This window comes from Belonocnema kinseyi, chromosome 10 (assembly GCF_010883055.1).
Source record: "Belonocnema kinseyi isolate 2016_QV_RU_SX_M_011 chromosome 10, B_treatae_v1, whole genome shotgun sequence".
In the NCBI taxonomy this organism is placed as follows: Eukaryota; Metazoa; Arthropoda; class Insecta; order Hymenoptera; family Cynipidae; genus Belonocnema; species Belonocnema kinseyi.
Window position 1 is genome coordinate 53837343 of NC_046666.1, and position 7428 is coordinate 53844770.

At 33.9% G+C, this 7428-nt stretch overlaps 6 non-coding genes across 6 annotated transcripts; 4 read left to right on the forward strand and 2 right to left on the reverse strand.

Moving 5' to 3' along the window:
• Positions 1-233: 233 nt before the first annotated feature.
• Trnai-aau lies at positions 234-307 on the forward strand. The gene has a single exon. It is a non-coding gene; the product is annotated as a tRNA-Ile (tRNA).
• A 230-nt stretch (positions 308-537) lies between these two features.
• On the forward strand, positions 538-611 carry Trnai-aau. Its single transcript has one exon. It is a non-coding gene; the product is annotated as a tRNA-Ile (tRNA).
• A 977-nt stretch (positions 612-1588) lies between these two features.
• Positions 1589-1660, reverse strand: Trnae-uuc. Its single transcript has one exon. It is a non-coding gene; the product is annotated as a tRNA-Glu (tRNA).
• Positions 1661-2564: 904 nt separating this feature from the next.
• Trnai-aau lies at positions 2565-2638 on the forward strand. The gene has a single exon. It is a non-coding gene; the product is annotated as a tRNA-Ile (tRNA).
• A 1261-nt stretch (positions 2639-3899) lies between these two features.
• On the reverse strand, positions 3900-3971 carry Trnae-uuc. Its single transcript has one exon. It is a non-coding gene; the product is annotated as a tRNA-Glu (tRNA).
• A 292-nt stretch (positions 3972-4263) lies between these two features.
• Positions 4264-4337, forward strand: Trnai-aau. The gene has a single exon. It is a non-coding gene; the product is annotated as a tRNA-Ile (tRNA).
• Positions 4338-7428: the final 3091 nt, after the last annotated feature.

The following is a 7428-nucleotide window of genomic DNA, read 5'->3' on the forward strand; positions in this document are numbered from 1 at the left end:
AACTTTATGAATTAAAAAAAAGTTTTATTTACACATTCAATAGGCATCACACTTTCTTAAGAAGTGATACTATGATCAGCGATTTTGTGCGAAGTGAATATCTAATAAGCGAATAGATGGGATAGTTACTGAGGTTACTTTCTACTATAACTTGAGTTCTAAGAATAATGCTGTTGCGAGTTAACGCATGTGAAGAATTAGCAGATATCTTGAGCTGCATTATTTAACATATCGGCCCATTAGCTCAGTTGGTTAGAGCGTCGTGCTAATAACGCGAAGGTCGCGGGTTCGATCCCCTCATGGGCCAGTTTTTTTTAATAATTTGAAATTAGAAAGAATAATATTAATATTTTTTTTATTATGTCGATAGGCTAATCTATCAGCGATTTTGTCAGAAATAGGCGTCGAATAAGTACACAATGCAAAATAGTTGTTAAATATATGTTCTGCTATAGCTTGTTATTAAAATACTGCTGGAGCAAATAAATGCAGTCGAAAGCTCAACCGAGATATTTATGCTGTTTTTGTAAATATGTCGGCCCATTAGCTCAGTTGGTTAGAGCGTCGTGCTAATAACGCGAAGGTCGCGGGTTCGACCCCCTCATGGGCCAATACTTTTTTTGTATTTAAAATAAATAGAAAAATAATTTAGTGCTTTAAATTAAATATTGAAACAGAGTGGAAAAGAGTAGTCTTACAGATAAGTCTGTAACGAATGGACAGTTCATGTAATGTTCTGAAATACTTGAAAAATAAATGCCAATATAATAATGAATATACCGAATAGAGAAAAATGCTTCGAACAGTAAGAGCATCAAATCCGTTTTATATCTCTATTGTTGAATTGACATTCAGTAATTGAGCTATAAAATCGATTTAATGCCCTCACTCCTATGATTTTATGGATTTCGGATAGATATTACTTTTTTTAAGAACCTTCATCAAAGAAGATTATTTTATATTTATTTTGTAATTATTATAGAAAGGGAGATTTTTTTTGTAAACGAAATCAGCAGATAGACAAAAAGCGATTTCGCCTGCGCTTTTTTATTATTCATTTTTGTTTATTATTTCTGTTTATTATTTATTTTTCATTTTTTAAACGTAAAATACATGAATCGACTCATCTTTTCAAAATGAGTATTATTTTGCTATTTCAAAAATATAAAAAAAATTATTTATAAACGAAAAGAAAAATTATTCCTAAATATGACATTTTTTTAATATAACTATCGACAAACATTATCTCGAATTATATCAAGTAAATGCCACCCTTTGTTCGTGAAAATTTAGTAACCTCAACCGTTTTTTAAAAAAGGTATTTCATTAAAATCTACATACAAAATGTTATCCCACTATACAAGGAAAATTGCAAAAGAATGCACATCTAAAACGATTTTTAAGAAAAATATAAAGTCGAAAAAAAAAATTTGATTAGGACTTAGTACTACAAACTCCTCTTATTTTTGCACTCTAGAAAGCGAATTATGTCAAGATACGCCAAAAAATATAAGTCGAAAATTTTCTTCATTGCAAAAGTGGCTTTCTGAGGATCTTTAATGTCATATGAATCAATTTTCCAAAAAAATTCCGGTACCGGGAATCGAACCCGAGCCTTCTGGGTGAAAGCCAGATATCCTAGCCACTAGACCATACCGGATGGTGGAAATTGTTTTGAATAGGAAAATCATTTCGTCCATTTTTTCACACATATATTTGTGGTATATTTTTCGGATACATATTAATTTTTCAAACAAAAAAAACAGACTAGATTAATTGAATAAACTGGTCAAATTTCCCGCCACGGAAAAGTCATCATGTCGGCCTATTAACTCAGTTGGTTAGAGCGACGTGCTAATAACGCAAAGGCCGCGGGTTCGGTCCTCTCACGGGCCAATTTTTTTATTAATGAGTTTTGTATGGTATTTAACAAAAAGACATCTATTGGTGTATCGAATTTCAATTTTTAATTTACCTGCTGCGCTAAAAATAAAAAATAAATGTTAAAAAAATATTCTCTGCAAATGTTTTAGGAATTTTGAGAGCAAAAAAGTATTTATAGGACAAGAATAGAATTTCTTCAAACAATTTTAATCTTCTTACAAATATTGAACAAGTTTTCATTTTTTGGCTTTCAAGAATTGACAGTTCCGAAAGCTATACGCCAAATTTTTCAATAGAACCAGAAAAAGATCCTCTATTTGAATTTGGGATCTCAGAAGCCATTTTGCCAAGAAGTCAGAAGCAAATTATCAATAAAGTTGTCTAATTTTAAAAGGGAATGTAATTTGGATAAAACTACTCGCGCAACTCAATGATTGAGTCTAATTTGGTATTTCTTGGCGGACCATACCGGATTGAGGATACTATTTTGAAGCCAAAAATATACTAGAAACTTGAAGAGGATACTGGGATGCTCTTGTAGTGTTCGTTCCTTATAAAGTACGTGTGAAAAACGATCTTTAAATCCTCAGTTAAATAGTGCATCATTGCTAATCTGAATCATATTTACAAGTAAGTTAAGAGACTAGTCAAATTTCCCGCCATAAAAGAGTTATCATGTCGGCCCATTAGCTCAGTTGGTTAGAGCGTCGTGCTAATAACGCGAAGGCCGCGGGTTCGATCCCCCCATGGGCCAATTTTTTTATTTATTAATTTTGTATAATATTTAACAATGAATTATTGAAATAGTTTAAAGAATTTAAAATTTACTTACTGCACTAAAATTAAAAATAAATGCTTTTCAAAACTATTTTCTAAAACTTCCTTTTTTGGCCTGCAAGAATGTTTGGAAGCTATACGTTAAAATTTCCAATAGGACTAAACGAAGATTTTTTATTCGACTTTGGGATCTCAAAAGCTACTCTGCCAAGGAATCAGAAACAAATTAGCAATAAGTTGTTCGAATTTCGCAAGACAATCAAATTTGGATAAAACTACTTCTGCAACTTTACGCTTGAGTCTATCTTTGGTGTCTTTTAGCGGTAAACATTTTTTCTTTGCTTTTTCTCAGTTTCTACAATTGATAAAAAAATGAATATTATGGAAATAAGTTATTTACTTTCAAGTTATAAAAATCAAAATTACAAAAAAATGCCGGTACTGGGAATCGAACCCGAGCCTTCTGGGTGAAAGCCAGATATCCTAGCCACTAGCCATGCCGGATTGTAGATACTGTTTCGAGCAGTAGGAACGTCAAATTCATTTTTTCAGATATGTAATTATCATGGATGCTATGTTCGTTGCTTATAAATTATGAGCGAAAAACGTCCTTTCACTTGACAGTTAAATTATGCATACTTTCTAATCGAAATCATATTTACAAATCTACAGGTCCAATTTACCGCCATTGAAGAGTTATCATGTCGGCCCATTAGCTCATTAGGTTAGAGCGCCGTGATAATAACGCGAAGGCCGACGGTTTATTTCCCATATTGATAATTTTTTATTAAATAATCTTATATAATATTTAACAGTAAAACATTTATTATTTTGAAGAATTTTTTTTCAATTTACCGAGTGTACTAAAAATAAAAAATAAATGTTTACAAAAATTTTCCCTACACCTGTTTCAGCGATATCGGAAATAAAAAAGTATTTGTCGTCCAATAATAGGAATCTATCAAACAATTTCAATCTTCTTCCAAAATCGAACAAGTTTTCCTTTTATGGTCTGCAAGAATGAGAGCTTTTAAAACCTACACGTTAAATTTTCCAGAAGAAATAAACGAAGATGCTGTCTGAATTTGGAGTCTCAAAATTAATCGCGCCGAGAAGTCAGAATACTTTTATATACTTTTAACTTACCTTTCTGTCAGTCTCTATAATTACTAAAAAAATTAATATTATTCAAAGAACTAATCTACTCTTATATTATAGGAATTAATTTTCCAAAAAAATTCCGGTACCGGGAATCGAACCCGAGCCTTCTGGGTGAAAGCCAGATATCCTAGCCACTAGACCATACCGGATTGCGCATACTGTTTCAAACAGTGAGAACATCAAATCCATTTTCGAGATTTATATTTATATTTATTATATATACTTCAGATACGTAATTATTTCTTTAACAGCCTAAAATAGACTAGGCACTTCAAGAGGATACTCAAAAACTGTTGCCGTGTTCGTTTTCTATGCAATACATGTGAAAAACGTTCTTTCGTTCGACAGTTAAATTGCGCATACTCTCTAAACGGACTCATATATTTATAAACTAAGTTAATGTACTGGTCTTATTTCCCTTAGTGGAAGAGTTACCAAGTCGGCCCATTAGCTCAGTTGGTTAGAGCGTCGTGCTAATAACGCGAAGGCCGCGGGTTCGATCCCCCCATGGGCCAATTTTTTTATTAATTAATTTTGTATAATACATGCGTATTATGTGGACATCTTTAGTGAGTCGGTTTGCACTTTCAGACTTCTAGTTTTAAGAAAACTTATTTTCATTCTTTTTAGCACTATGAATAAGAAAAAAAGATTCCAAAAAATATACATTTGATTTTAGAATAAAATCGAAAAAATATCTATTACCAGATTTTAGGGTATCAAAAGCCTTTCTATCAAATAGTCAGAAAAAAATTATCAATAAAATCTTCGACTTTCGGAAATCAGCCAAAATACCTAACCGGATAAGTACACGAAATCTTCCCCTCACGTGTTACTTTCAAATTAGTGGCATAAATTAGTTTTGGTCCAACGTGCACGATAAATGCGACTTTCCTTCCTGCAACCCGCGTAGAAATTATGACCAGGTTCGGGCCGGATTCCGGGAGGGTTGCCCTGCTAGTATCCGGAATCTGGTCAGACTGCCCGCTCAGATTCTTGTTGGTTTCGTCACGCGGCGCTGGTCGGATCCCGGCCGGGTGTACCCAGTCGGCACCCGGCTGGGTTACCCGATCGGATGACGAATACAATTAGGGTAACCCGGTTGGAATCCGACCGGTTTTTCACTGGGCTCCTCGATCGAATTTTACTGGAGCCTTTTTACCACAGCGAACATATTCTACCAACTGGTAGAGATACGAATCTTTGTCAGCACTTATTTCCACCTATAAAAAGATGTTGGAATTTCAATTTAAGAACTGCATTCATAATAATAAATATATTAACTACAAACACTGATTCAATGTAAGTACTAAAATATAGGTTATGATTCTCAAGTTTCTGTAAGAAATTGCATTATAAGAAATTAAAGTTAAATTGTATAACAAATTTACCTTAAGCGTAACTTAGTTTGCATAGGATTTTACACAAGAGATAAAATATATTTCAGGGGTTTCACGTGACATCCTAACCTATGAAACCGTTTGAGAAAAGTGATTCAACATTAACGTTGAAGGCTTTCTTATTAACAAAATAATTCACTTACCTCTATAAATGATCCGCTTGCTCCAGAAAATTGTATACAATTTTGTGAAATTTAACAAATTTCTTAACGGATAACCTGGCGTCCACCGACGTTTTACTGCGTTTTTAGCATTAAAGACTCCGGAAGTCGCCGAATCGTTATTACGTGCAAACACGGTAACGTAATTCAAAACCTCGTTCGGAAAAAGTTATTTCTCTTATTACGTTTTCTTGCTTATTCAAGATAATATATAAATACATTAAAAATAAGTAAACATCGTATCATAAAAAAAATAAGTATATTTTCACTGGGAAACTATGTTTGAAAATAAAAAAGAAGTTGGTCAACGATTTCGCAGTCACGGCAAGTCTGGGAACCGCAGAACCAAAAGTGAGAAAACATATAATTAAAATTAGTTTAATTTTTCTTTCATAATTGATAAAAAACACCTAAAGCACAAAAAATTGGTCTTTCGCCTGTCAGATATTTACAAACGACCCACTTACGGCAGTCGCCTCTTTCAGAAAAACAACACGAGCTATATAGTAAAAACTGTGAAAATATGTTCGTAACGAGTGTACCAACACAACAAAACAAAAAATTTAAAACTTGAATTTACGTAGCACTTATATAGCACTTATTATAATAAACCGCCTAAAACATCACGCGATGAGAAAACTATGTTCGGTGCGCAAGTTCACGTTATAATTGTTTATTCGTTTCTTCTTAATGATTCTCGTTCATGCACCTCGTACCATTTCACTTTGTTGAGAAGAAGACGGCCGTGATGGGGATTGATTGGTGCTACCTCTCGTAATTGCGTGGACTTGTTGCGCTGTCACTCATGTATCCGACCCTTCTCTCTACTGTTTTTGGCGGACGGCTGATTCACGGTGCTTTCTGCACAATGCTTCTGAACTGTCAAATAGTTCATAATGTTTCTATCCCGTTATGCTGCTCCTCCTGTCTCTGACTGCGTGCATCTGAATGTGTGTTATCTGCAATATAATTTTAAAAACACACTAATTATTATGAACCACGAAAGAAAGGAGTTTGAAATCGTACTGACACCTCCTCGTGGTAAACTCTGGAAACTGTAATGTGTATACGCTGACAGCAGACGTTTATGAAGGAAATATTATTCATGATGTATTGAATTATATGAATTACATCAATTACAATGTCATGTTCAATATGAAGAACTTTACTGACACAGAGCAGTTTTACGCGTGCGGTGTATGATTTTTTTTAGATTGTTATAAGAAGTTTATTTGAAGCGTGGACTGTATTTACATGACTTGGAAAGTAGGACTATTAACACCAATATTTTACATTGTTATACGGTTCTCTTGAGGTGAAATAATGAAAATCTCCTTACGATAACACTGACCCAATGTCTCTGGACCATGAAAATTTGGCGCGTAGCCACATTCGACTACTTTTGGAGACTTCCAGATACCTACATCGGTCCCTGCGTGGAAGCGGCCCTTCACATTCGAGCGCAGTTAAAAAGACACGAAGTGGAAAACCCCAAGGGAAAACCCACGAAGATGATTCTCGGTATCTGAGGCCGAAACGCGTCTACTTATCCAAATTATACCATAAAAGATCATAATAATTAGACACCTAAGTGTAAGTAGACGGATTAAATCGTTAAAATTTTCCAAAATCATCTAAAGTCTAATCTGAGATTTTCCCTTTCTTATTATATTTTTATAAATATAAAAATTGTTCAGAGCTGAACATTCTAGCTTTTGTCATACTTTTATCATATACTTTTTTAATAGTGCCATGAGTATCTACGACGTATATCTTGTTTAGCGAATTTGGTTGAGCCATTTTCGAGTAAAGACACTTTTTAATTTTTATTTCCTCCTCAGTTACTCCCGCAAAAATGCAATTTTCAGTTTATGCTTCAATGCTACTCTATAATCTTACATGGCAATGAACTTATGCCACTTATTTGAACCCATACGTGCAGGGGCAGATTCCGTATGCTTATCCGGCTAGGTCCGATGAAGAAAACTAATCGTGCAGCACCAAAATTGAGTTTATCTTTAATGCATTTAGCTGATCAGGTCAGT